At 49.2% G+C, this 27,857-nt stretch overlaps 1 protein-coding gene across 5 annotated transcripts in view; it reads left to right on the top strand.

The window, feature by feature from the left end:
- CTIF (cap binding complex dependent translation initiation factor) overlaps nucleotides 1-27,857 on the top strand; it is a 279,914-nt gene that overhangs the window by 7,799 nt on the left and 244,258 nt on the right. The window contains exon 1 of one of the 5 annotated variants that reach the window (XM_080821449.1): nucleotides 18,076-18,130. The exons of 3 other annotated variants lie outside the window; for them this stretch is intronic. The gene's annotated coding sequence lies outside the window, so the exon portion shown is untranslated. Of the gene's footprint in view, nucleotides 1-18,075; nucleotides 18,131-25,161; nucleotides 25,285-27,857 lie in introns of those variants that run through there. One more of the 5 variants, XM_080821447.1, reaches the window with a different exon arrangement.

The following is a 27,857-nucleotide window of genomic DNA, read 5'->3' as shown; positions in this document are numbered from 1 at the left end:
AGCATCCAGGGACCAGGCTACCCCAGCCCATGGCTCTCAGCTCCCAGGGGCACCAGGAAGATTCTGGGGCTCCTCACCCTTCACTGACTTGAGTCTCCACCACCTTGGAGAGAATACTGAACGACCCAGGTGGCCTAAATGAGTGGCAAGGAGGAGAGAGAGGCCGGAGAGAGGCCGGAGTGGGAGAGGAGGACAGGTGGGAACCTTTCAAAAGGGCCTTGGAGACAGCTGCACGCCTGTGGAGGCGTGTGCAGGGCCTGTGAAGGGCTCTTCCTGCCCCAGGGCTTCATCTCTTAGCGCAAGCCTGCAGACAAGCCCGTCCCAGAAGGCCAGAATGTTCTCCCTTACCATTGACTCAGGGCAAGTCCTCACCGAGGCTTCTGTCCAGGTTATCCCGAAGGGTGCCCTAGGCAGACTCCAACTGCTATGGGTCCCCCGATCTGTGTACCGCATCATCTCCCCCATGTCCAGTTTCCTGGAACTTGAAACTCGGAAAAACACCTTAGAGTTCCCCACTCAGTCTCCTAGCCGGTGTGGGAATCCTGGCTTATCTTGCTCCAACACTTCCCGCCACCCGCAGCCAGGAGCCTACTGTTCTGTGAGGCAGCCCCTTCCCTCATTCGAAGCCTTTTGCAGTTGGAAAGACCTTCCACAAGCCTCAGGCAGCACCCAGCCATTTCCCCCCATGGCCCCTTCGGCTGTTGTGATTTTCCAGGCCCTTCACCATCCTGTTGGCTTCTGCGAGAAGGGCCTTAATTTGTCAAGCTAAGATTCTGTGAGAGTGTCCAGCCAAGTCCCATCTAAACTTACTGAGCACGGAGGGAGTTTTTGCAGATGGCTGCAAGATTAGCCGAGCTGGCTGCATAGGCACAGTCTGTGATGTAGAAGTTTGGAGAAGCTTTGGCTCCGTGCTTTTCAGATTCATATGGAAGAAGCAACAGCGTACGCTGCAAATTTCTTCCTCCAGCACCCAGAATACACTGCAGCTCATAAGCTTATCAGTAAGTGACTCCAGGATCTGAGGCCGGGAGCTGGCGTTGATGGGGTATCCCTTTATGATGGGCACCGGCCTAGGCATCCTCCGTATGCCTCCCTGAGTGAGAGTAAGGTCTGTGAGGGAGAGAGGCAGAGAGGCAGAGACGTGGAGATGCCTGACAGTCACTGTGACCGTTGAGCCCCAAAGTTATTCAGAAAGAATGTGTGTGGTTCCCTCTAGGGTGGGTGGAGCTCGAATTCCCAACGCTGCTGTTCCTTTTTAGGGCCTGCCTCTGGGTAGGACTTGTCATGATCTCACCGCTAGTTGAGAAGCCACAATATGGTGAATATGAATTCACCATATTCGTGGGTCATTAGCTGAGACACTGAAGAGTTTGAACACATCTTGGTGTGTCCCCGGACTGGATGGTGTTCACAGTCAAGAATGTTTTTTCAGGCGTATAGTTTATCTGTCTTGGGGTCTGTCTGCAGTGCCCTGGGCTGTCCTCAGGGAACAAAAGGCCTTCTGCTCCCTTGTATGTCCAGGATGGTTGGGGTCGGTGGGATTCATAGATCCCCTGCGCTCCATGTTGAGTTCAGCAGAACATGAGTTGCCTGAACAATGAGCTTGCCTCAGCCAGCTGGATGTCCAGATAAACACGGCCGGTTTCACACAGGGCCTCAGCTGACAGGGCCCAGTGGCGAGGCTCAGGGATTCTGGGAAAGCACCCAGTTTCTTCTCTTCCCCCTCCAAAAGTTGTTCCTTATGCTGGTTTGCCTCCAACCTTTTAGCTTAAGGCCCTTACCTCTGTTAACATTTGGTTCAGTTTAGCAGACATGTGTCACATACCTGCTGTGGGACGGGTGAATTCGGGGAACCTGGCAGGGTCCCTACCTCCCACCTTCATTTTGGTGGGGAAGACAGAATGGCCTCATGTTCGTATAATGTGGGAAGTCTTGGGTAAGGGGAAAGAAAAGTATGCTGAAGCAGCCAGCACAGGGCGATGATATTTCTTTTGTCCAAATGCAGAAACATCTGAGAGTGAAAGGAGTGCTATTAATAATCATGTTGGGACACAGATGTCACCTGGGCCAGTCCTGGGCCAGTGGGGGCTTATGGCCACATGGACCAGGGTTGTATGTGTGGGTCACACCTGACACCGTCATCACTCATTTGCACCGCAGGACGCACAGGGAGATGATGGATTATAGTGCCTGCAAAGAAACTGACAATCGTTTCCCCATTTTTGTTGAGGGGCTGTAGAGGAAAGCATTTTCCGTGGGGACTGTGGGCTCAAGATTCTGATGAATCTCAGTTTCCAGCCACAAGGATCTGGCATCTGTCTCACCACGATCTCAGTTTCGAGGTTGGAGTCGGAGGTGGAAGTTTGGAGAGCTGAAAACCACCTGGCTTGTAGGATGTGCTTGGCGACAGGTAAAAGAACACTGGACTCAAAGGACTTAATAAACAAGGTGTTTATAATAGACTAACGGAGCCAGAAGTCCGAAGGTAGGGGTTCTAGGGTTGGTTAATTCAGTGGGTCAGGGATGATTTCAAGGACTTCATCTAACCTTACAGGCAAACATTTTCAGCATTTTGGCCTTTATCCTCCAGCTTGTCTCCTCATGGTCATAGCAAGGCTGCCCCTGCTCCACACATCACCTGTTCTCATGTAACTGTCTGAGAGTGGGCAGGAAAGTGAATTTCCCCCTTGAGTTTTAATTTTTTGAGCATGGACACCTTTCCCAGAATCTCCCTGCTAGAATTTCCAGCAAGTGCCATTGAAGAGAAATGGGCGGCTACTTAAGCCTTAGCTCTGTGGAGGCTGAGAAAGCAAGTCTTGGTGTTTTCTGCCTGTCTGCAGGAAGAGGTGAGACTGCTTGCAAGGGAATGGGGAGGAGAATCATGGTTGGGTGAGCATTGATTAATGTTTGCCTCAACAAATTTCAATATGATTTTATTGACTTATTTGGGGGAGTTGTCAGCTTTATTGAGAAATAATTGTTTATACCTTAATATAATCGAAGTAAAAAAAAATGCACCCCCGGCTCTGGCAACTGATCTGCTTTCTTTCACTATAGTTTTGCCTTCTTAAGTGATTATTATTTCTTAACTCATGGGTATTGTTGGAGCATAGGACCCCAGGTATCTTAGGATGCCTTTTGCATGGTCTCAGTAGGTGGGTTCTGTGCCTTCTCCCCCTGCCAGTAGCCCGTCTCCTCACCTACCACTGGGGCAAGGGGAGACCCTGGCAGACAGAATTGTCCAGAGGCAGGGAGCCTGTGTCACAGGTGGCCCAGACAGTAGGACTAGAGATGCCTGAGGGGCCGAGGCTCTGACTGGTTGATGGCAGACAGCGGTCACCTTTGGGGGTGACCAAGGGGTTGAAAGAAGAAATTGCTCCTTAGTATGATGTGGATAGTATGATGGGTCCTGCAGAGTCTTGTCTGTACTGATTGGGAAGTCTGGCCCTAATGGAGGACACTATCTCCCCTTCCCCAAACCTCTGTCCCCTTCATACAGACAGGCAGACTGGGCCATAGGTGCCGGCCCACTGCCCTGGGACAAATCGATCCCTGTTCAGGTCTTTATACACTCTGCTAATCTGGTCAGTTTCATCTTCCCCTCCACCACCAGACTTGGTCTGTAAATCTTTAGGGCACTTGGCATGTGCTATCACTCCCATCATTCCTTGGGGCCTCACCCGATCTGTTCTCTGAGATCAGAAGCAGCTTGATACTATCCTAGTCTGAGTCATCTGCAGATAGATTCTAGGACTAGGACGGTGCCTGCCACAGGGTCCATGCTCCGTGAAAAGACTTTTTTTTACAGCAAAGTTCATATTGGTAGAAAGAGGAAAGGCACTTGCTGCTCTTGGCCATCTCCAGATTTAAAACCAGGTCATTGTGGGGGCATCACGGGGCCCTGTGTGAGCGTTTATGGATCTCTACTTAATCCTTCCCTAAAGAGGAAGGAAGGTAACCCACCATGCTGTTAGGGGTGGAATTGTAACCCCCATTACCTCGAATAAGACTGTGTTTGGAGAAAGAGCCCTTAAAGACATAATTCAGGTAAAAGGAGGTCCTACAGGTGGGCTTAAACCAATACAACTGGTATCCTTAAAAAAGGAGCACATGGGGGGCCTGGGTGGCTCAGTCATTAAGTGTCCGCTTTCTGCTCAGGTCATGATCCCAAGGTCCTGGGATCGAGCCCCACATCGGGCTGCCTGCTGGGCCGGAAGCCTGCTTCTCCCTCTCTCGCTCCCCCTACTTGTATTCCCTCTTTCTCTGTGTCTCTCTGTGTCAAATAAATAAATAAAATCTTTAAAAAAAATTTTTAGAAAGGCATAAAGACAGAGGCAAGACGCAGACCTAGGACACCTGGGAGATGAGGACACAGGGGGAAGGTGGCCCTCTACAAGTCAAGGAGAGAGGCCCCAGAGGAAACCAACCATGGTGTTCTTCATCTCGGCCTTCTAGCCTCTGGAACTGTGGGAACACAAAGGTCTCTAGTCTGTCCTACAACTCCAGGTGCGTGTGTGACTCCCAAACCTGGACTTTTCTCTCTGAGCGGCTGTGTTTGCACGGCAGGGACGATGTCTCTCAACCCAGGCATTGAACAGGTGGTATTTCTCCTGACAACCCTGGGCCCGTTTATTTGTTGGGTATTCCAGTGATGAGTGCTTAGTGAGCCCTTCACTTGTGTTACGTTAATCAGCCTTCACAGCCTTTCTTCTGTAGTTGAGAAAAGGAAGGCACAGAGAGGTAAGTAATTTGCCCTCGGTCACACAGCTCCTAGGTGATTTAGTCAATTTTGCTCGAGTTTTGCCTCTGAAGCATCACCCACAGAGATTGACGGGACGTGCTAAGGTTTCCTTGCAGTGATCTGAAAAGGTCACAGATCTCAGGTCTGCCACTGGTGACCTGGGTGACCTTGGGCAACTCACATCATGGTTGGTGTTTTCTCCTCAGTGACCTCAGGGATTGGATGAGGAATTATCCAACATCGCTGCTTGTCTCCCTCTGAGGTGCCCAGTGCCAGGCCCCGTGCCAGCGTAGGGATTAGGTCCTCAGCCTGGACTGGCGTAGGGTAGGAAGGGTCCCTGTGATGTCATCTTTGGCATTTGCCTGCACCTAAGGCAGCAGCTCGGGGGCTGCCTGATTTGGCCATTTGGACGTATGGCTGGCAGCTTGCTCCTTCCCTATAGAATTAATTTTTTCAGTAAGGTAGACATTATCTCTGCCCCATGCCAGGCCCCGTTCTAGGTCTTTTAAGGATGTGGGCTTTGAGTGAGACCCACTGAAGGGGATGGGGAAAGGGTTGCTGGGGAGCCATGTAATGTGTTTTTTTCCTCCGGGTGAAACAGACGTGGTTGACTGTGGCCATATTCGTGCCGGAGAGAAACCAGCCGTGGGGGCGGAACCTTGGGAGCCCACGTTGAGCCCAAGTCCTCTGCATCTTGGCCCACCTGGTTTCCATTTCCTGTTTGAGCCAGGTGGACGGCAGGTGAGGGTGACGGTGAGAACAGGGTGAGAACAAGGTGAGAACTGGGATTCCACGGGCTGAAAACGGGTCAGTAAGAACAAGAGGAAGGTTGGCTGGGCTGCTTAGGGACACTGTCGGAGACTCGGTTTTAACCCCGGCAGCCCCGCTCCTGGTTTATCCTCATAGGGTTTTAGTGATTTTAGTTACCCCATTAGAGCCAAGTTTACTTAATGTATCTGTAATGGATTTCAGACCCAGAAAAGCACTGTGTCAAGTTTCTAGTTCCCCCATGGCCTGTGCGTGATCTCTACAGTTCCCGAATCCCGATGCCCTGGCTCCAGCATTCAGAGGCCGGGCAGAGGCCGTCAGATCCCAGTGGGTGCGTGTTCACTCAGTAGGCTGCTTGCTGTGGATGGGTAGCTGTCCATTATCACCTCGGACCGTGCCCTTGTCAGCAGCATGGGGTCATTACTCATGTTCTTGGGGGTTGGCAGGGCTAATGTGCTGCTTCCGTTGGGGAGACCGAGGCAAGAGAAACCAGTGAGAAAGCAAATTAAGGGCTGGTTCTCCATTCAGGAAGTACCCTTAACTTTTATGTCTCTGAGTAAGGCATTCATCCTCCTGATGGAGTGTAGGCTGATTTTCATTTGACTATCTATGACTTGCAAAAAATTACAACTTTTAAAAAATTTACAACATTTTATTGTACCTCAAAGGGGAAGAAGAAGTCCATGGAACTTGTGATCGCACTGTTGCTTAACAGGATGCTAAGTTTAATAAAAAGTCGATACAAGGTCAATAATAATATTACAGCTGGTGATATGAGCATGACGGACAACTCCAAGGTCGTGAATTTTGGGAAAGGCTGCATAAGCAAGTTGGGTTGGGTTTATGTCACTTGGCATTGGGACGGTTTTGAATAATACATGTTCTGTTTCAGCCCGAGGCTACCTCTTTTCAGGTACCAAGTGTGGGTTCCTAAATATTTATTTATTCATATAAAACATTTATATATATGGCTGTAATTTGTATTCATAGAAATACAAATTAACTGAAGACAACCTCAGTAAATATTTTGTAAAGCAAAGAGTCCTTTTATGCGGTCTCCACTTTTTTCAAAAGCACCTGTTTTGCAAATTTAGACTTTCTAAACTGTAACTTCTGTCATCCAGGATTTTGATAACCAGAAACTACTACTTTTTTTTTTTTTTTAAAGACAAGGATGTCATACATCCTGCTTTTTTATTTTTTTAAGACTTTATTTATGTATTTATGTATTTATTTGTCAGAGAGAGAGAGACCACACAAACAGGCAGAGTGGCAGGCAGAGGCAGAGGCAGAGAGAGAAGCAGGCTCCCCGCTGAGTAAGGAGCCCAATGTGGGACTCAATCCCAGGACCCTGGGATCATGACCTGAGCCGAGGACAGCGGCTTAACTGACTGAGCCACCCAGGTGTCCCAACTTCTTGATTGGCCCTCGAATAACCTCAGCACAATGTCAGTTAATACATTTAATTGTCAGAAAGGTTTAGCATCTCTTGTGCTATGGTAAAGAGTGTTCTGTTTGACATTCATTCACCAACCACTAATAAATACTCTTGTCTAAAGGTAACTAAGAGGCACATTTGACATCTAACTCATTCCAATAAACCCGTCATAGTTTTGCTGCTCAAATTCAGGTCAACTGTAAGAGTTATCTTGAAGTTGAGATAATGACTTATCCCACTAGACTCAACATTTTTAGGCCAATGCAGTCTCTTCCACGTTGTGAGCAATGGTGACTATATTTTCTGAATGAAAAATCAGGTTGTGCGTTTGAGTATTTGAAATCAGGACTTCTCTCAACTGTCATCTTATGTCTGAATTGGGACTCTGGGGTCTCATTCTCAAATTTGTTGTTATGCTCATACAAATTCAAAAAAAATTTTTTTGATAAAAAATATTGGCCCTATCTCCTGAGATATACTTTCTATTTTTTAGTTTCCCCCCAAAATATCTTCGCACCTTATGATTTTGCTCCCAATACGATGTGTGTATGGGGTTACCACACCACCAAAGCAATCCCCTGACACCAGCTGGGTAGCCTACAATTCAGCTCCATTCTGGCACTGTCTGCCTGGAGATAGGTCAGATCCCACAGGTTAAGGACTTAGTCCTACAAAATACCCCCTTTCCCCAGAGATAGGGTCAGATCCCAAAGGTTAAAGGCTCAGTCCTATAAGACCCCCCATACTGCCACCCCTGCAAACACACCAGGTTCAGACACTGTGCTTCTGGCTGGTATAGATTGGAGGTTCCAATGACCCTGCTCCTTAAGTTCCATGGATTTGTTACGGTGGCTCCCAGGACTCAGAGAAACATTTTGCTTACTAGGTTACTGATTTATTATGGAAGGATATAACTCAGGAACAGCCAGATGGAAGAGATGCATAGGGTAGGGTATACAGAAGGACCCCAGAGCTTCCATGACCTCTTCGAGAATGCTACTCTCCCGAATCTTCATGTGTCCACCAACCCGGAAGCTCTCTGAACCCGGTCGTTGGGTTTTTAGGAAGCTTGATTACATAGGCATGGTTGATTAAATGATTGGCCATTGGCAATGGATTCAACCTCCAGCCCTTCTTCCGTCTCCTGAGGTCAGGGGGTATGGCCTGAAAGTTCCAGTCCTCTAATCACAGGGCAAGTTCCCTGGCAAGGAGCCCCATCCTTAGGTGCTTTCCAAGAGTCCCCTCATTAACAGAACCTACTTTGGGTGGAAATGGGCTTATTAGGAATGCAAGACCTTTTTCTCTCATAAATTCCAAGGGTTTTAGGAACTCTCTGCTAGGAACAGTAGATGACCAGATCTGTGTCTCTTATTATAAATCACAATATCATATTCCTTTCTTAGCACAACAGAATGTGAAATCTGGGGCCTGTATTCCCATTCCAGCCCCCAAATTCCTAACAAACAAAACAGTATTTTCTTGTGTCACCTGTGGAAGCGAATAGCTTTGTGACCCGAGCAAACGGTTGACATTTAAGAGCCTATTCTAGTTCGTATTGCTATGCAACAAAGCACCCTAAAATTTAGTGACTTAAACAACAAGAGTCGTTAATTCTGCTCATGAGTCGGCAATTTGGGCAGTGCCCAGCAGGTGCAGCCTGACTCTACCCACAGGGTGTCCGCTGGGCTGGCTCAGGCAACTCCCAGAAGATCCGCTTCCAAGATGGCTCAGTCCCATGCCCAGCAAGATGGGCCAGCCGTCGGTTCTTCTCCATGGAGCTGCTCGGGCTTCCTCTGAACACGGTGGCTGGCTTCCAAAGTCAATGTCCCAAGAAACAGGAAGGAGAAATGGCCGATTTCTTCCAGGCTGGGTCTGGACGCTGGCTCACTTGTCACTCCCACGTGCTATTGGTCAAGCGGTCCCTGAGTCTGAATTCCTGGGGAAGGGACAGAGACCCCATTTCTTGATGCGACCAGAGTCAGACATTCTGGGGGTCATGTTTAAACCACAAGAGCTGGTCTCACAGAGACCGAGCACCCTTCCTTCTCACAGACCCTCACCGGGACACAGATTTTATCTGCTCATCACCATGGTGTGTGGAGGGATGAAGAAAGAAATGTTTCTAAAACCCTGTTTGTTTGGTTTGAATTCTGTGAAGTCCCTTTTATATTGTAGTTCTTTAACAAGCGACTTGCCCTTGTCGTGGGTATGGGGAAGGGGCTGTACTTAATCACTCCCAGAATTCACTGAAATAAGTACGCCCGGGCCCCTGGCTCTGCTGGGTGGACCCTTCCCCTGCATGGCATCCCACTTAGCGACCTTCTCCGAGCCATCCTACAGTGACAAGCTGCTGGGCTGGTGGCTGGGGGGCTATTGCGATGAACCATGAGACACCCCTCCTCTGGGCCTCACCTTCACAGAGCCCAGGGTGTGTATTGTAGGTGGAAAGTGGTGGCCTCCATGTCACTTCTCGCGGTGTGCTCTTCGACTGGCAGAACACCACGAGTGCATTCTGAATGCAGGGTGGATTTCTCTCTCCCTTTCTGGGCTCTCCATTTTTGAAAGGGGCCTAGGAGGGCAGAGACCTTGGTTCCAGCTGTCAAATAACTCCCTACTGTGTCCTCCTCATCTGTAAAGTGGGGCATTGGGTCTAGTCCAAGGGTTGGCAAATATAAAAGGCCCACAGACCCAAGCTGGCCCAATGCATGTTTTTCTTTCTTTCTTTCTTTTTTTTTTTTTTTTAAGATTTTATTTATTTATTTGAGAGAGAGAGAAAGAGAGAACTCGAACAAAAGTTAGGGGAGGGGCAGAGGGAGAAAGAGAGAAGCAGACTCCACGCAGGGCTCCGTCCCAGGCCCCTGGAATCATGACCTCAGCCAAAGGCAGACCCTTAACTGATAGAGCCACCTGGGCCCCTCCCCTCCCCTGCCTGGTTTTCTAAGTGAAGTTTTACTGGAACACAGTCACACCTATTGCCGGGAGCGTGTCGTCGCTGGCCCTGGCTCCTTGCAGCAGAGACTGTATGACCCACAAAGCCTAAAATATTTACCCTCTGGCACTTCACAGAAAGTTTGTGGACCCCCTGGTCTAGGATAATGCTTTTCAAACTTAATTTTAGCCGTGAAATTTTTTCTTCAAATAACTTTTAACATTTTTATTGACCGATAAGTCAATTCTAATATTTACCGTGTGCCAGGCACTGTACCAGGTGCTTTAACAATATTGACTGGTTTAATCCTTATAAAAACCCTGTGAGGTGGCTATTATTATCCTCCCCGTTTTAGAGAAGAGAAAACTGAGACAGGGTTACCAGAGAGGTTAAGTAACTTCCCTAAGATCACACAGCTAATGAGTAACAAGAGCAAAATTCAGATTCAGCAGTCTGGCTCTGGAGTCCGTGTACGTACCCACTGCTCCATGCTGCTGCTCCCTGGTGGTCTCCTGTGAAGACTCGGTAGAGCGGGGCCAGCTGGCCAGCTGGCAAGAACCGAGGTGGGGATGATCAGTTTCTTCCCCTCATCTTTTGGCTCCTCTCTCTGCCCACAGGGCAGACCGTATCTGATGATCTCAGGAAGCTATAAGGGTAAGGTCCTAATCTTGTAGAGGGGACTTTAGCTTGTTTTGTCTTCAACAGGAGGCATCAACCCTGGTTTTTGGAAGCTCAGGCAGGCCAGGACTTGCAGAGAGCACTGTTCCCTAGGAGTGAGGACTCCAGACAAACACCATTTCTAGACGATTGTAATTATGCCCAATAAAAATGAGTGCTCGGAGACCCAGGTCCCTATTCCAGAACAATCACTGGAAGAAGGCATCTTTCAATTAATTGCAGTGCCCCAAACAAGTATTAAAACCAATAAATCTATTTGGAGCCAGTTCCTAGGGTCAGAGTGATTTACTTCAGAACGGAGCCGTAAAATATAACAAGGGCTGACTTCCCATGCTGAATGTCACCTTCCTATTTCCCTCCTACCAGCAACTGGGGGAGTTAGAAGGTTAATGGCAGCATTTCCTGGGGGGAGGGGAGCCTGGGGCTGCAGGAGGGCCCTTGGGGGTCTTCCCTGTATGCAAATTAGCTGTCTTAACTGAGCCCTCCTTTCCCATAAGTGAGGAGTCTGCAGGGATAAAATACAGCCTTCCCTGCCCTTTGGAAATGCTCTTTAGAGCCGGGGAGATGAGGGTGACTCACTTTTACTGCCAATGGAAAGCTGACCTTGATCTTGGTGGAGGTTTGAAGGTGACCGGATTCTTGGGGGAATTTATTCTTTGGTGTTTGGCTGGTCTCAGCAATGGTATCTATTTAGTTTGATGATTTAAGAGGATCCCTGGTTCTTAGTGGACCCCCCCCCCCCCGCCCCTGTCCTTGGCCAGTAGCTCCTCTGCCCTAGACAGAGGAGTCTGCCCTATTCTGAGGTTTCTGCTGTTTCTGCCTTTTCTCGTGGGCCTGTGTCCCTGCCTGCCTCAGCGGGGCTTGGGACACCCAAGTGTGTGTAGTCTAGGCTCTTTCCAGGGGTACCCCTCCTGTCCCAGGTGCCTGGCCTTGCCTTCTCCCCCAGCCAGCAGCACACTGCTTCCCTGACTTCCCCAGAATGATCAAAGAATCTTCCTAACAACGAGGCATCCCAGTTCCTTCTCTGTAGGAGATTTTTGATTTGGGGGAGTGGGGTTTAAATTCTTCAGATTTGTTTTGGCTACTCTCAGGCCACTTTGCTCTCTCATGGTTTATCTGAATTGGGTTTCGCTTGTTCTCATGAGTCTGCTCTTCAGAAATGCTCCCTCCCTGTAGTCCTGCTGTTTTAGGCATGGCCAGAGTCCATCCTTGGGAGGCCCAGAGGCCCAGGAGGTCCCAAAGCAAAGGGGGCTTTTGTGGGAGTGGGTGGTAGTCCTTCTTTTCCCAAATGCTTTGCCTGCTACCTGGAATGCAGGCCTGAGGGGTGAGACCGCCCATGTGGGGATGGCCACAGGTCCGTGCCCCCGTCTTGGGGCATCTCCATGTGCTACAGACGGCCCCTCCCCAGCCCCTGATAAGGGTCTCCAAAGCCTGGCTCTCCTCTAGCTTCTCCGAGAAGAATATTTGACCTTATTCACCTAATAACTAACTAGACAGAGAACAGCAGATACTTGAATAAAATGAAGATGTTTAATTTGGGGGGATATTTTGGGAAATAGAAGCTTGGTTCTCATTGAAGATACCTCATTAGTCCGTGTAGATTTTTTACAACTTAAAAATGTTACTGAAAATCTGGTGCTACCACTGCATTAAACATCCACTTAAAATCTTTAAAATATATATATATATATACATTTAAAGAAGAGAATTGCCACCTCATCCCTTGAACATTAGGGTAATTTTTGCATTCTCTCCCTTTCCCCCTTGAATGGCAATGGTTGCCTTGCAGGTATGTTAAATAATTTCGCATACTTCGGTGGCCCAGGTTTTTCATTTGTTTCAAGTCCTGTTTCTTGCTGCTGAGCCCCCAGATTCCATAGACCAGAGCAGCTGTGTCACCACGGACTATCCCCTTTTAGTTTGTGCTTCCCGGGTGTCGGGGCCTTTTCCATCCCTCCTGCTAAGGGAAACGGCCAGGATTGTCACACTCTTAAATAGCGCCAGCTGCCACTCATCTGTGTCGTATTTTGTGAATGTACCGAGGACCCTCTTGCCTCATATGTGGGCCAGCACAATGATGCTCTGAGAGATTAGGTCTCAAGCAGACTTCGCAGCTGACACCGGGACCAGAGGCCACCTTCTCTCCATCTCAACTCATGCTCTTTCTACCCCAGTCCAGAACCAGCCACAGACACAGATCGGTCTTCGAGCTTTAGTTCTGTAGAATGGGGTGATAATAGTGCCACTGCAAGCCTGAAGTGGGCGGGTACACATGCTTAGGACGTGTACTTAGGATGGATCGTGTGGCTGGGGCACATCCAGAAATGCAGGTAAAACCCCAGCCCAAAGAAAGATCATGCAAGGTGGGAAGACTGGGCTGGTGTGTGTGAGCTCCTGCCTGTCTCTCGAACCTGTGTCTCAGGGCCCAGCCTCTGGAGGTCACCACCTTTCCTTTGCCAGGGCAGGTCGACCAGCAGGCCAAGGGTGAACACGAGGCGGCTTATAGAGCTGAACTAATGATTGTTTTCGGGAACATGGTGCCCCTTACCCAGGGATCTTGGCGTGCTCTGTATGCTTTTTCAACAGTGCTGCCAGCCCATTTCACAGACCGAGGCTGTGGCCTCTGGGCATTCTGGCTCCCAGCCTTGCCTCACATGCTACAGTTTGTGTCACCGAGTGCACGCGCACACACACACACACGCACACACACAGGTCAGACCACCAACAGGGGAAGTGTGTGGTGAGCGAAGGAGGGGGAGTTCATTCATTCATTCAGCCAGAGTGCCCTACGATATCCTGAACCCCAGTCTAGCTGCTGGGGTGCTGCTGTGGGCAGGACCGAACCTCCTGGAGCTCTCTGACCACAGATGAGTGCAGGGGGAATAAAGCAGGGCCAAGGGCCAGGGGTCTGGGAGAGGAGCAGCGACCGGAGGGTCTAGTAAGGGCAGAGTCCTGAAGGAAGTGGGGAGTATCTGGGAGGGTCGGGAAGCACTGTCTGCTTGAGGAGCTTGGCCACTGGGACGGAGGGCAGTGGGCAAGGGGAAGGGGGCGGCCGACTGGCCGTGAAGCTGCAGGGCCAGGTCTTGCGTGGGCTTGGATGAACTTGAACTCAGTAGTAATGGAGGAAGCCTCTGGAGGTGTTGAAGGGCATGGTGTGCAGGGTGTGAGCTGAGAGCATGTGGGTTGGATTGTTACCTGGGGAGGGAGCTCTCCCTTCCGACCTTGGCCCTGAGCTGTGACTTGGGAACCTCCCACATGTCCTGTATTTCTGGCTTATCCAGGGACCTCTTGCCTTGAGCCCTTGAGGAAGGCCGCCCCCATTCTGGACATTGCAGCGATCTAGGGACTGACATACCCCTCTCCAGAATGCCAGGCCCCAGCCATTGTGGCGGTGTGCTTCTGCAGAATCCTGTCTCCTGACTGTGAGCTTCTGGGACTCAGTGCCTCCCTGTGCTCCTCTCCGTGAGTGGTGCAGAGTGGGCCTCCCCCAAAGCTGATAGGGAAGAGAGGAGGCAAATCCCCAGATTTGGGGGCCAGCACCTCAGGGAAGGCACTTAGAAGGGAAGGAGCTATTTCCAGGGCAAGGCTGGGCTCTCGGGGGTCAGGGGTCGGGGGTCGGCAGTCGGGGATGGAGAGATTGGTTTCGTGGTGACACAGCAGGGACATTAGGGACACCAGGGACACCCAATGCTGTGGGCAGTCACCCTATTCCACTGCTTGGTTTGGGAGGTGACAGCTGGGATCGCAGCTAATGCCTCGGGGCCAGCCTCTTCCTCTCACTTGCCTCTTGGAGAGGTGTTTCCCTTTGGGGTGGGAGTTCCAGTTCTTTGTCTCATCCGGAAGGAAATGATAGCTTTGGAACGGCTGCAGAAATCCCCTTGAGGATAGCTTCGGCTAGATGACAGGACAGGGAATTTTTGGAAGGGATAAGTAATGCTGGAGCCTAGAGGACAGGACTTGTGGCACCCGTCTTTGGCTAGCAGTACCCCATAGCCAGGAACCCACTTAGGTCAAGACCAGGCCGAGAGACTGTAGATTTGGATTTGGATTCAATCATTAATTTTTTTTTTTTAAGATTTATTTATTTGAGAGAGAGCATGGAAGGCAGAGGGAGAGGGAGACAAGCAGACTTCCCAGTGATCGGGAGGAGCCCTCCTCGGGACTCGATCCCAGGACTCTGAGATCATGACCTGAGCCAAAATCAAGACTCAGATAGATGCTTAACTGACTCAGCTACCCAGGCGCCCCTCAATCATTAAAATTTTTTTGAAGTCTATGAAACAGATAGTCAAAGAATTAATAGTCTCATTTATTCAACGAACGTACTCAATAGTTAATTTTTTTTAAACATTTTATTCATTTATTTGACAGAGAGATCACAAATAGGCAGAGAGGCCGGCAGGGGGGCAGGGAAGCAGGCTCCCTGCCGAGCAGAGAGCCTGATGTGGGGCTCAATCCCAGGACCCTGGGATCATGACCTGTGCCGAAGGCAGAGGCTTTACCCCACTGAGCCACCCAGGCGCCCCCCCTCAATAGATAATTTGGAGCAGCAACTATGTGCCAGGCTTTTTTCTAGGAATGAGGAATATAGCAAATTAACAAAAGAGACAAAAATTCTTGCCCTCATTGTCTGCTCTTGTAACAAGAGGTCATCTGTAAAGGAAGACCCCTGAGATCTTTAAACAGTAACACTTGGAGTTCATGTAGGCATGATTCAAGGATCATCAGCTTTGTGATAGAGAGGCAGCATGGTGGGGTGGTCCGGATGTGCACGGAAGCAGGAACGGTGACATCGGAGGATACTCTTATGATATGGCAGGTGTCAGGGAAGAATGAGATTCTGTTTACAAAGTTGAACTTGTAAACAGCTATTTCTGAACACGTTGATACTGCAGAAGTAAGTTATCCAGCACTGGTGTTCCGATGGGCCAAGTGATACTGAGTTTTTCTTTGTGCCCTGGTACATGTGACTGGTGGGAAGATTGTGCTCCCTGTTCTAGGGACTAACATGGTTAAACAGTTTGTAAACAAAACACAGGCAAGTCTGTTCAGAGTCACCTTGCGTGGCTGGGCCAGAGAGCTCTGGAAAGAACTTGGTGAGAGCAGTTTGGGAAGGCTTCCTGGAGGAGGTGGCTCCTAGTCGGAAAGAAGTGAACAGGGAGCCTGGGCAGCTCAGGTCATGATCTCAGGGTCCTGGGATCGAGTCCCGCCGCATCAGGCTCTCTGCTCAGCAGGGAGCCTGCTTCCTCCTCTCTCTCTGCCTGCCTCTCTGCCTGCTTGTGATCTTTCTCTGTGTGTCAAACAAATAAATAAAATCTTTAGAAATAAATAAATAAATAAATAAAGAAGTGGACAAGGTGTTCTCAGAGGTGATGACATGTGAGCATGGCCTAGTCCTTCGGGCAGTCTGGTCTGTTACAGTTGAGTTGGCGGTGGAAGTAGGTTTGGAGGTGAGAGTAGGTTTGGAGGTTTGAGGGCAGGGGGTAGTGCAGACCAGTGGGGGCTTGACTGGCCCACTGAAGGTTTTGCAGCAGAGGATAACCTGGTGATTTTGAGTACTTAAGGGGTCAGCGATGATGGGGGGGAACTGGGAGAAGAGGAGTGTAAGTCCAGGCAACCAGGGTCCTATCCAGCAAGTCACAGGGTTAGAGATGAATCCCCCACACTCTCTGTGCCTCAGTTTACCTCATCTGTAAAATGAAAAGAAGCTTTTTAATCCTGGCCATTTTCACAGATGAGTTGTGTGAGTCATCACTTTAAGAATAGATGTAACAATGCTTTAAAAAAAAAAAAAAAAGGAAAGTAAACTGTTAATTCAAGAAAGAAATTCAGGCTCCTGGTGTCAGGATCCCCTTCTCACTTCGGCTTTCTGTGCCTAGGAGACAGAGAAGTGAGAGAGGAATCTCATATGCCTGTGGGGAGATGGCATGGGGCTGTGCTTCAGAGAACCGGGGGTGGGGGCATGGGTAGTGAGCCCAGCAGCATGCCACCTAGCTTCCGCAGGTCGTCCTCCCAGGACCCGCCAAGGAAGGGAATTGCTAAGACCCTGAGCCAGAGCTGCAGTCCCGGGGTCACACGGCTCATCGGCAGTGGAGCCCGGCAGCTGAAACAGGGCGCTGACGGGCTCTCCGGTGTTAGTCTGCGAGGACTGCCATAACGAAGTGCCACACACAGGGGGCATCAAACGGAGAGATTCATTTTCTCACACTTCTGGAAACGGCAAGTGCAAGGTCAGGGTGTTAGTAGGGAGGATTTCTCCCCAGCCTCCCTCCTCAGCTTAGGGATGGCCGCTTCTTGCTATGTCCTCACATGGCCTTCCTTCTGTGTGTGTCTGTGTCCTGATCTCTTATAAGGAGACCGGTCGTAATGGATTAGGGCCCACCCTAATGACCTCATTTTACTTACTTATGTCTTTACGGGCTCCTTCTCCAAATGCAGTCATATTCTGAGGTGTGGGAATTAGGGCTTTGACATATGACTGGAGGGGACAAAATTCAACCTACAAGACATTCATTAAGAATATCAGAATTTCAGAGTTCATTCAGAATGTGCCCTTTTGAGCAGAAAGACACACTCCTGGAGGCAAAACGGGTGAGAGTTGTGCAATTTCTGGGGGCTGCCAGGGACTTGATTTGGGGATAGGGGCCCCATTGAGAGATGGACAAGGAGGACGCAGGCAGATGAGTGAGTGGTCTGGGTGCCCAGGAAACTTGAATTGGAGTCACTTAAGGAAACTTCGTAAAAGAAAGGACCCCTGAACTTCAAAAAAGTTCAGTTAACTTCCTTTTAAAAAAAAAAAAAAAGATTTTACTTATTTATTTGACAGAGCCAGAGAGCATAACTGGGGGCGGGGGATGGCAGAGGGAGAGGGAGAAGCAGGCTCCACACTGAGCTGAAAGCGTGATGTGGAACTTAACCCTAGGACCCTGGGATCATGATCTGAGCCAAAGGCAGACGCTCAACTGACTGAGCCGCCCCAGCCCAACCCCCCTCCCCCATTAATGTGCTTTATAAAAGATTTCATAACAGGTTTCCTTTACTTACCCAACCTCACTGGTACACTTAGAAAAGTGATTTGATTTAACAGCATGTGATTAAAGTACTATGTTTCCAGAGCATAGCCATTAAAAGCAGGAGGGACAGCCTGTAATTAAGATTTTGCTGAACCTCCTTCTTCCAAAGACCAGTTCGGTTCACAACAGGCTGACAGTTAAAGCAGCTGAGACACTCCTGGGCCTCCAGGTCCTTCTGCTCTAGACAAGTGTGTGTCCAGACCTTAGTGGCCTTGGGGAGGCTGGCGCTGACCACCGGGCCCCTGCCTGGGGCTGGGTCACACCGTCTGCTGCCCTAGGGGCTCGCCTTAGATCTCTGCCAGCAGCCACTCAACCTCCTCCTCCTTGATGTGTCTCTCGAGGGCAGGGATTGGACCCCAGTCAGTTAGAGGGCAGGGAGACAGACGAGTGAATCCGGAGTGTTGACCAAACCTCGTGTGAGCAGCTCAGCCTGTAAACATTTGACTCCTCTCCCCAGAGCTGTCAACATGCCCAGATGGACTGACCAACGTCCAGTCTTTCCTGTAAGTGGAACACGTTGCCTGGCACAGGGGAGGAAGGAGAGATCCGAATGGGGCTCCTTGCCCATTCCCGAGGGGGGCCTTGGTGAGGCTAAGAGCGGGGAGCACGTATCACCAGGGAAGAATGTGTGTGACCGACTCATTTGCAGGGAAGCATGTCCTGATTCTCAGAGCGTAAAAGCCAGCAATTACTAGAAAGAAGAACACTTGTCATCTGAGGCGGAGGAGACTGGGTTTAATAAAGCCAGTTGCTGTCTAGGTGTTAGATTCTGACTCTGTCCTTCCTTCGTGAATATTTTTTTTTAAGACTTTATTTGTCAGAAAGAGAGAGAGAGAGCAAGAACACAAGCAGAGGCAGCAGCAGAGGGAGAAGCAGACTCCCCACTGAGCAGGGAGTTGGATGTGGGGCTCGAACCCAGGATCCTGGGATCATGACCAGAGCCGAAGGCAGACACTTAACCGACTGAGCCACCTTAAGTTCTTAGATGACATTGGCCTATAATTTGTCTTCTTGATTATTTTTTGAATCATGGTTATACTGTGCTAATAAAATGAGTTATCAAGTGGGGGCGGGGGGAGAAAGTCAAGGGGGTGCCTGGGTGGCTCTGTCAGTTAAGCGTCTGCCTTCGGCTGAGCTCATGATCCCGGGATCCTGGGATCCAGCCCCCAGTTGGGCTCCCTGCTCAGTGGGGAACCTGCTATTTCCTCTCCCTGTCCCTGTCACAGCTCCTGCTTGTGCTCTCACTCTTTCTTTCAAATAAATAAATAAAATCTTAAAAAAAAATAATAAAACTGATTAAAGAAAAAAAGAAAGTCAAGTACTTAGTCCCTGGCCCAAAGGGATATGCAGACTAGGGGAGGGGACAGACAGTGGCCCACCGAGGGAGAAGCCCAGGGCCTGGGGTTTCTGGAGGAGGCCTGGTCTGGCTTGGGGAAGTCAGGGAGGGCTCCTTATGGAAGGGTTGAGTTATGTTAAGAGTTAAATCAAAGGGTGCAGAGGGGGCTCAATCTGGTTAAGAGGTGAGGAGAAGAGTGCTTAAGGCAGAAGGCTTATGATGTGCAAAGGCCCATGGTGAGGACATGTGTGCGGGTGGGGGTGAGTCAGCTACTTCTGAGGACACAGACTTGGAGGGGAGTGGCTGGAGGTGGGGACTAGGGCTGCTGAGGTGAGCAGGTCCCCCGGGCTGGGCGACCACAGTGCTGAGCAGTCTGGACAGCCCCACCCCTTAACTTGGTGCTCTTGAGGGCTCGTTGGGACCCTCATTGACATCCAACCTGGAGGATTTGTTCTTTGATTCTGCTGGGGGTGTTGGATGGCCTCCTTGTCCTTCTGACCAGGCCGCCTAGTTGTTTCCTGAGCTGTGGCTGCCTCTACCCCTTCATGCCAGTGCAGATCTCTTCAAAGCCTGGCAGCTTCACTGTTTAGGGTGTAGACGCCAACTCCAAGGAGCCAACCCATGCATATTGGTTAGTGCCAGAGACCAGAAATAACCAGGGTTGTTTAAGATGGAGATTATTCATCTCTTGCATAAAAGGTAGGTTGAGGGCGCCTGGGTGGCTCAGTCGCTTCATTGTCTGCCTTCGGCTCAGGTCATAATCCCAGGGTCCTGGGATTGAGCCCCACATGGGGCTCCCTGCTCAGCAGGAGTCTGCTTCTCTCTTTCCGTGCTGCTCCCCCTGCTTGCACACACACTCTCAAATAAAGAAATAAAATCTTAAAAAAAAAAAAAAGGTAGTCTGACCCAAGCTGGTGTGCTGGTTCTGCGATCTAGTCCATTTCCAGTTTTTGGCTCCACCATCCTTTGCATGTGGCCCCTTTACTCAAGAGCAGCTCATGGTCCAATAGGGGGGCTGGAGTACCAGCCACATGGGCAAGGAGGAGAAGGAACTGGGATCAGTTTTCATTGGGCCACCCCATGTGCAGGGGAGTCTGGGAAATGTTGTTTTCAGCTGAGCAAATTACCCAAGGTTCTATTTGTCAGGAAGAAGGGGAAAATGGATACTGAGTATCCACCAGCAGCCTCCTGTAAGAGTGAGCTGAGAAGGACCAGCAGCCTGGTGCCACATGCCAGCTCCTCGTCTACAGCACCCAGCACCATGGGGGCGCACAGGGGATGCCACTGAAGGGGCCGATGGACTGAGACCGTGTCACAGGGGGAACTCCAGTTCTGATTAGGCCCCTGCACACCTGCCCAGATGTCCAGGCACATTGTATTTGGGTGCATCTCAGAGAAGAGTGGGACTGCATGGGCTGGAGGTCTCATCCCACTTCTTTACCTTCGCTAGCTTCTTCAAGCCTCAGTTTCTCCCTCTTCAGAAAGGGGATACTCCTACCGGGCAGAATTGAGACAAGTGTCAGATGAGACTCTAGACTGCACAGAACTATATACTTGTGAGTTCATCGTCATGATAAGTAGCTTGGGTAGCTTCTCAGACTCTCTTCTTCCCTCGATAAAGTCTGGCAGATTAGATTACTTTTCTGAGCTCAATTATATATACTGACTTCTCTCAGAGCCTCCATGGCACTCACCCCGGATGCAGGAATCATAATATCCCCTTGTGATTCCAGACATCTTTCTACTGAAGAGCTCAAAGCTGTAATTACCTGTGAACCATCTGATATCCCAAGGTACAGAAGGAGCAAGAATTATTATTTCCATCTGGAAAATGGGCAGGTAACTAACTCATCCAGGATCAGAGCTACAACTAAAAACTGGTCTTTTGACCCCAAGCCCAGAGTTCTTTCTCCCGGACTAGCCTGTGAAGACCTTTTGTTTTAAAGCAACAGAAGCAGCTGTACAAAACGGTTCTTCACCAGAGGCGCAGCGCACAAAACAGGGAACCAGAATGTCACTGGCTGTCCTGCTCCACAACTACCTCCCTGGAAACTGCCCCCAACCCTTTCTGGAATAGGAAGTAGAAGCCCCAGCCCTCCCCTTCCCCTATAGGAAGTAGAAGACCAATCCCCTTGCAGAGAGAAGGAACTTGCTCAGCCTGTGACAGTGAGATGTCTTCACACCTGGATTGGCTCCAGCCTGGGATGGAGACCCTCATCGTCCAGCCCCATCTCCTAACCCAGCCCAGACTCCCAAATAGATTCTCAAGTGCTTTCATGCTTGAAAAGAAAGTTATAAATTGTATGATACAACCGCATAACTCAAATACGAGGAATTATAATTAGCTATCCATCTTCCTTTTATTTTTGAATGCTTTCTTGTTTCTTCCAAGCTTCCTAACTTTTTAATGAATCTGCTCCTGTCCCTTCTCCTGCCTTCTCTGTGGTCTACGTGCATTATCAAAGAGTTTGCAAATAAAGTCAAAATAAAAAGACATGTGTTAGGGGTGCCTGGGTGGCTCCGTGGGTTGGGCCTCTGCCTTCAGCTCAGGTCATGATCTCAGGGTCCTGGGATCGAGCCCCGCATCCAGCCCCACATCAAGCCCCGCATCGGGCTCTCTGCTCTCTGTGGAGGAGCCTGCTTCCCCCTCTCTCTGCCTGCTGCTCTGCCTACTTGTGATCTCTGTGTCAAATAAATAAATAAAATATTTCTTTAAAAAAAGACATGCGTTAGAAGCAGTCCAAATGTTCCATCAACCAGTCAATGAATGGATAAATAAAATGTTATTAGTTGCCATAAAAAGCAATGACCTACTGACATGCCACAATGTGGATGAAGGTCAGAAACCTGATGCTAAGTGAAAAAAGCTAGACGCAAAAGTTACATATTGTCTGATTCCATTTACATGAGCTGCCCAGAGAAGGTAAATCCATAGAGACAGAATGAAGGTAGGTGGTTAGCAGGGGCGAGAAGGTAGGGGGAAGGAAGAGGAAATAATCGCTGGGTGGGTACAGGCTGGAGAGTGGAGGGTTCTTTCGGTGTGATAAAAATACTTTATAACTAGGGGCACCTGGGTGGCTCGGTTGAGTGTCCGACTCTTGATTTTGGCTCCGGTCATGATCTCAGGATCATGGGATCGAGCCCTGAGTTAGGCTCTGCACTCAGCAGGGAGTCTGCTTGAGATTCTCTCTCTCTCTGCCCCCTTCAGCCCCTACCCCCTTCGTGCACACTCTGTCTCTCTAAAATAAATAAATGAATTAATTACATCTTTTAAGAAAATGTTTGGAACTAGATGGGGGTAGTGGTTACACAACATGGTGGAGATTCTAAATGCCACTGACTTGCACACCTTAACATGCCCCAAATGGTTAACTTCAGGTCATGTGAATTTCAACTCAATAATTAAAAAAAAAAGATGTACTCTTTTTGCAGGTTTGGAAGTAGCATTTGCACTCTAACCCCATCCACCCTCACCCCCCTCCTTCTTGCCCTACTTCCTCCTAGAAGTAACAATTTTTTTTTAATTTACTATTGAAAATTTCAAACAGGTATAGAAGTAGACAGATTAGTATAACAAAGCACCACGTGCCCATGGCCCGCTTCCTCGAATATCACCTTGTGGCAGGCTTGATTCTTTTCTGCTGTTCACTTGTCTATCCGTGGATTACTTGAAGCAAATCCCAGATACCATATTATTTCACTTATAAATAATTCAGTATGTATTGAAGATAACCCTTTTAAAAAACATAATCACGATAGGTAGCACTCATAATATTTTCTTTCATATCTCTTCAAGCACTATAAGGAATATATTATTTTCCCTTTTTTTATATCAAAGGAAACATACTAAAAACGCTGTCCTGTACCTTGGTCCTTTCACCTGTCAGAATATTCTGTAGATAGTGATCCTCTCTGGGTTTTTTCCAAATGTATTGTGTTCTATCCTATGGCTACATGGCAGTTTGTTTGTCCATCCTGCATTTCTGGATGTTTGGGTGTTTCCTCCTGACAGCTGAGCTGAACACTGCAGACTGAGGGGTCAAAGGCAAATTGTATTTGGCTCCTGGCCTGGACGAAGAGCCTGGACGAGGAGCCTGGACGAGGCAGGTTTTCCAGAAACACAGCCATTAGAGAGAGAACCCTCCTGGGGCCCTCTGTTCTTCTTTATGCGATATCTCTTTGTGGTATTTCTAAATGGTATTTCTGCGTGACATCTCTGTGTGGCATCTCTGTGGCATCTCTGTAGTGTCTCTCTGTGTGGTTAGCTTGGACTTCCTTCCAACATGGTGGTCTCAATGCAGTTGGCCTTATTTCAAGATGGCCGGCTCCCCTCAGAACAGAAGAGCAAAACCTCCCAGCCTTCTTCAGGCTCAAGCCTGGAACAGACATAATGTCGCTTCTGCTGCGTGCTGAACATCCATTTGTACACTAGGAAGTGTGGACACTCTTCCATCCACACAGAGAATGTAGTAGAACATCTGGATATTCAATATTATCAGACAGAGCACTGACTGTCAGAGACCCAGCACTTGGGGCGATGTCCTTTGTGACCTAACCCCAGACTCACTCCCCCTCTGAATCTAAAATGAGGGTAATGGAGGTATCATCCAGTCGCCTACCTGCCTCACCGGGCTGCTGTGTGGTCCGAATGAGATAAGATGGGAATAGCCATGAAAGGTGTTGGCAGCTGGGTTCTATAGGGTTTGGGGAACTTCCCTCCCTGGAGCTCCCACCTCAAGATACAGCAAGTCTTGCCTGTGTTGCCAGGATTCCTGGGGGCAGGATCTGGGAGCACAGGCACCCATCCGGGGCAGTGGGTAGGGCTCGAGCCCAGTGGGACGTAGGGGGCTAACTTTTACTGACTGTTTCATACCCCCTGAGGGACTTTGCAGCTTTCGTATCTTATATCCTCAGAACAGTTCTGTAAGCTGAATGTCACTTTTGCCCCCGGAGATACCTGTCCGCACAGTGACACAGCCGAGTGACAGAGCCAGAACCCCAGCTTGGGCCCATCAGGCTCCCCACCTCGTGCCCTTTTACCCACAGAGCTGGCGCTGGCTGGAGAGAGAAACTCTTGGCAAAATACCAGAATTTTCCTTACTGTGAACACTGTCGACTTTAATTAGATTAATTTTCACTTTTCTTTTGCCTTCAGGGGGTTTAAGGATGCTACAGTGGGATTTCAGCAGTGTGCTATGAGTAGAACTGAGTGAGAACCTCCAAGCCTGAGAATCCGTGAGAGGCACATTTATTTAGCCATATGTCCCCCCACACACACACAAGAAGCCCCCTTCATCCCATGAGGCGAGAGATAGCCCGTGGAGACCCAGCCTCTTCGTCTAGTTCTTTCTCCTCTGATGTTCTCGGTTCCCCAGCCCAGGCCCGTCACAAATGCAGCCTGCCCTGCACACCGTTTCATGAGAGCTGCTTGGCGCACTGCTGCCGTCTTCTCCTAAGGGAGACGGAAGGTGCTTGTCTGGATCAAGGCCTTAGGAAATGAGAGTGGTTTGCCCAATTTCTGCCTTACGTTTTCATCCCAGGAAGCCCACAGCACCCGTTCGCGGAGGGCCTGGGGCCTGCCAGGCGGTCCCTGAGCCGGAGAAACGTGCCTCGTGAAACAATTGGCCTCAGAGAGAACTTGGCAAAGAACAATGGGGGCTTGTGGATGGTCTCTCGCTGACCTTGGGCAGCAGTGGCCCCATGCAGGGCCCCAGGCATGCCCGCCTGCCCCGGCTCGGGACCCTGCTTTCTGGGAGCCGTGGGTGTGCGGTCCCATCGCACCCCAGGCTGCCCGGGGAACCTGCTGACCTTTGGAAGGGCAGACGTGTGGCCTTGGGGGCTTTGCCAGGCCAGCTGCCAGCCTCTTTCCTGTCCAGCGTGGTGCCTTCCCTTGTCCTCCGGCCTGGCCGTTTTTACTGGAAAACCACAAACACATAAGTATTTTGCAATAACTGTGGGAGGCGGGGCCCACGGGTACTTCACTGCCTTTCTCTGAGATGAGGATTTTGTTCATCTGAAGACCTTTGCCCGTTTGCCCCCCCGTCTCGCTGGCCATCCTCATCCGGGGCCTGGCTCACTGCTGTCCTCGCTGTCTGGGTCCCCTTTCTCTGCGGGTCTCTGCTCCAGCCAACACCAATGCCAGCAGAAGTAGGCGAGAAGCCGTCTCTGAACGGGGACTCCTGTTTTCCAGATTCACTGTGCTGGCCGAGGCAGAACTGTTTCATCACGAACGCTAAGTTTCCGGTAAAACCAAATAAAACACGGTCCCCTGGAGGCCCAAGAACAGGATTTGTGTGTGACGCAGAGACAGGAAGGACACAGGTTAGGATTTGGTCTGCTCAGCTGTACCTTCTAAAATTCTCGTTCCCTGCTCTGCCTCACCAGCTTGACATTTGGGGATTTCAGGGCTTGTCTTTTGTCTGGTTTGGGGTTTTGGCGTTCTCCATCAAGGGAATAGTATTCTAAAAGGTTGAAATGGCTAATTTTTCTTAAGACCTGGAGAGCCACTTAACGTGGCCCTTTTTGTTGCCAGCCGCGAGAGCGAATGTGTGGACGGAGCCTCCCGGGGAGGGTCTGAAGGGAATTACTGAACAGAAATCATGGTACCCGCTCAGGAAAAGCCACTGAAGAGTGAATCTGATCAGAGGGACATGTGGAAGGCGTAAGGTGGGAGGTCTGACTCGGGCACAGCGTCAGGCCCGAGTTGTGGCCTCTCTTCCCTTTCAGGGACCCGGGAGGAGAAGGGTCTGCCCTGGGCCCCTGTGTCGTGGTATGGTACCGAGCATACTGGCCTGGGGACGCAGACTGACTCTCGGGAACCGGAGGTTTGAGACATGAGGGAAGAAACCACAAGAAATTGTGGTTCCAGAAAAATACCGCCTCCTCCAACCGAGGCAGGGTATGCAGGTAAAATGGCCTCTGACCTGCGTCCCTGCTGTGGGACCAGAGGGTGGTAATGGAGTTCAGGTGTTTGAGGCAGCTGGTGTCCAAAGCCACATCCAGAAGAAAATTGTCTAGTCTGGGGGGCCTGTTATTCTTTTGCCCCAAGAGATGTTAATCCAGACAGAGTGTTGGGGGGGATGGGCTGCTGAGTGTGCCCTTCCGCCTGACTGCTCTCACACTTCCTCTCGGTCTTTCTTTTGTCTTCAGCCGGGCCACCGGAATACGCGCTGTGGCCCTGCGTGGGCCCTCATCTCCTGTTCTTCCCCTCTACTTTCTTTAAAGTAGAAGTTTTATTGAGATATAATTCGTATACCACAAAATTCACCCTTTTAAAGTCGGTGGCTTTTTCTGACTTCATTCGTGTGTGAAATTTGAGAAACAAAACAAAGGAACAAAGAGAAAAGAGAGAGAGCATGACAAACCAAGAAGGGATTCTCAGCTATAGAAAACAAACCGATGGTCAGCAGAGGGGAGGGGGTGGGGGGAGGGATGAGATAGGTGATGGGGATTAAGGGCACGTTTGTCATGATGAGCACTGAGGAATGTCTGGAGTTGTTGGATCTCTATATTGTACGCCTGAAACTAATTTAACATTGTATGTTAAGTATGCCAGAATTAAAATTAAAAACTGAATAAAAAATCAAAATAAAAAAGTAGGTGGCTTTTAAAATACTCACAATGTTGTGCAAGCAGCACTACTATCCAGAACACGTTCCCTTCCCTTCTCTTCTCTTCTTTTCTCTTGTTTTATTTTAGAGAGAGAGAGAGCGAGAGAGAGCGAGCAAGCTTGCATCAAGAGTCAGGCGCTTAACTGACTGAGCCCCCCAGGTACCCCTAGATGCATCATTTTCTAGAACAGTGCCATCCAGAGCATTTCCGTGACCTCCTCTACCCATTTGCAACCCCTCCTTATTCCTCCCCAATGCCCTCAGCCCTAGGGAACAACTAATCTACTTTCTTTCTCTGTAGACTTGCCTATTCTGCTCACTTCACATAAATGGAGTTATATAATGTGTGGTCTTTTCTGTCTGGCTTCTTTCATGTAGTGTAGTGCTTTCAAGGTTCATGTTGTAGCATGGATCCGTGCGTGGTCTTCCTTTTTATTGCCAAATGATGTTCCGATAAATGGCTAGATGCATTTTACTATATCCATTAGCCAGGGGGTGATCATTGGTGGCTTGGTTCCAAACTTCAGTTATGAATACTACTACGTGAGTGTTCATGTATAACTTTTCATGTGGATGTATGTTTTCAATTTTCTTGGATATGTACAAATAGGAGTAGAATTGTTGGGTTATATGGTATTAACCTTTTGCCAGACCGTTTTCCAAAGTGGCGGCACCATGTTACATTTCCATCAGCAATGTATGAGGGCTCCCATTTCTCTGCATCCTCACCAGCACTTGGTATGGTGTGTCTTTTTGATCACAGCCATCCTAGTGGATGTGAAGGGTTGTCTCACTGTGGTTTTGATTTGCATTTCCTTAACGACTGAGGGTGCTGAACATCTTTTCTTGTGCTTTGTAGTGTTGAAAGCTCAGGTTTACCTGTTCATCCAAGGGCAATGGGGCCACTTATATGTCGTCTTTGGAGGATTGTCTCTTCAAATTTTTGCTTGTTTTCTAATTTGGTGATGTGTCCTTTTCTTGTTGAGTTGTAAGAGCTCTTTATATACCCTGGACACTATGCCCTTATCCGATCTATGATTTGCAGTATTTTCTCCCGTTCCATGGGTTGTCATTTCACTTTTTTGATGATGTTCTTTGAAGCCCAATTTTGTTGGAGTCTAATTTATATTCCTTTATTTGCTGTCTCACTGCTTGTGCGTTTATGTCATAGCTGAAAAACTATTGCCTCATCCAAAGTCATAAAGATGTATTCATATGTTTTCTAAGAGTTTTATAATGTTCTTACCTTTAGGTCTGTGATCTTTTGGGGTTAATTTTGATGTA

The sequence above is a fragment of the Martes martes genome (genome assembly GCF_963455335.1).
Source record: "Martes martes genome assembly, chromosome: 13".
Taxonomy (NCBI): Eukaryota; Metazoa; Chordata; class Mammalia; order Carnivora; family Mustelidae; genus Martes; species Martes martes.
The sequence above is the reverse complement of the archived record's forward strand: the minus strand, read 5'-3'. Positions and strand labels throughout refer to the sequence as shown.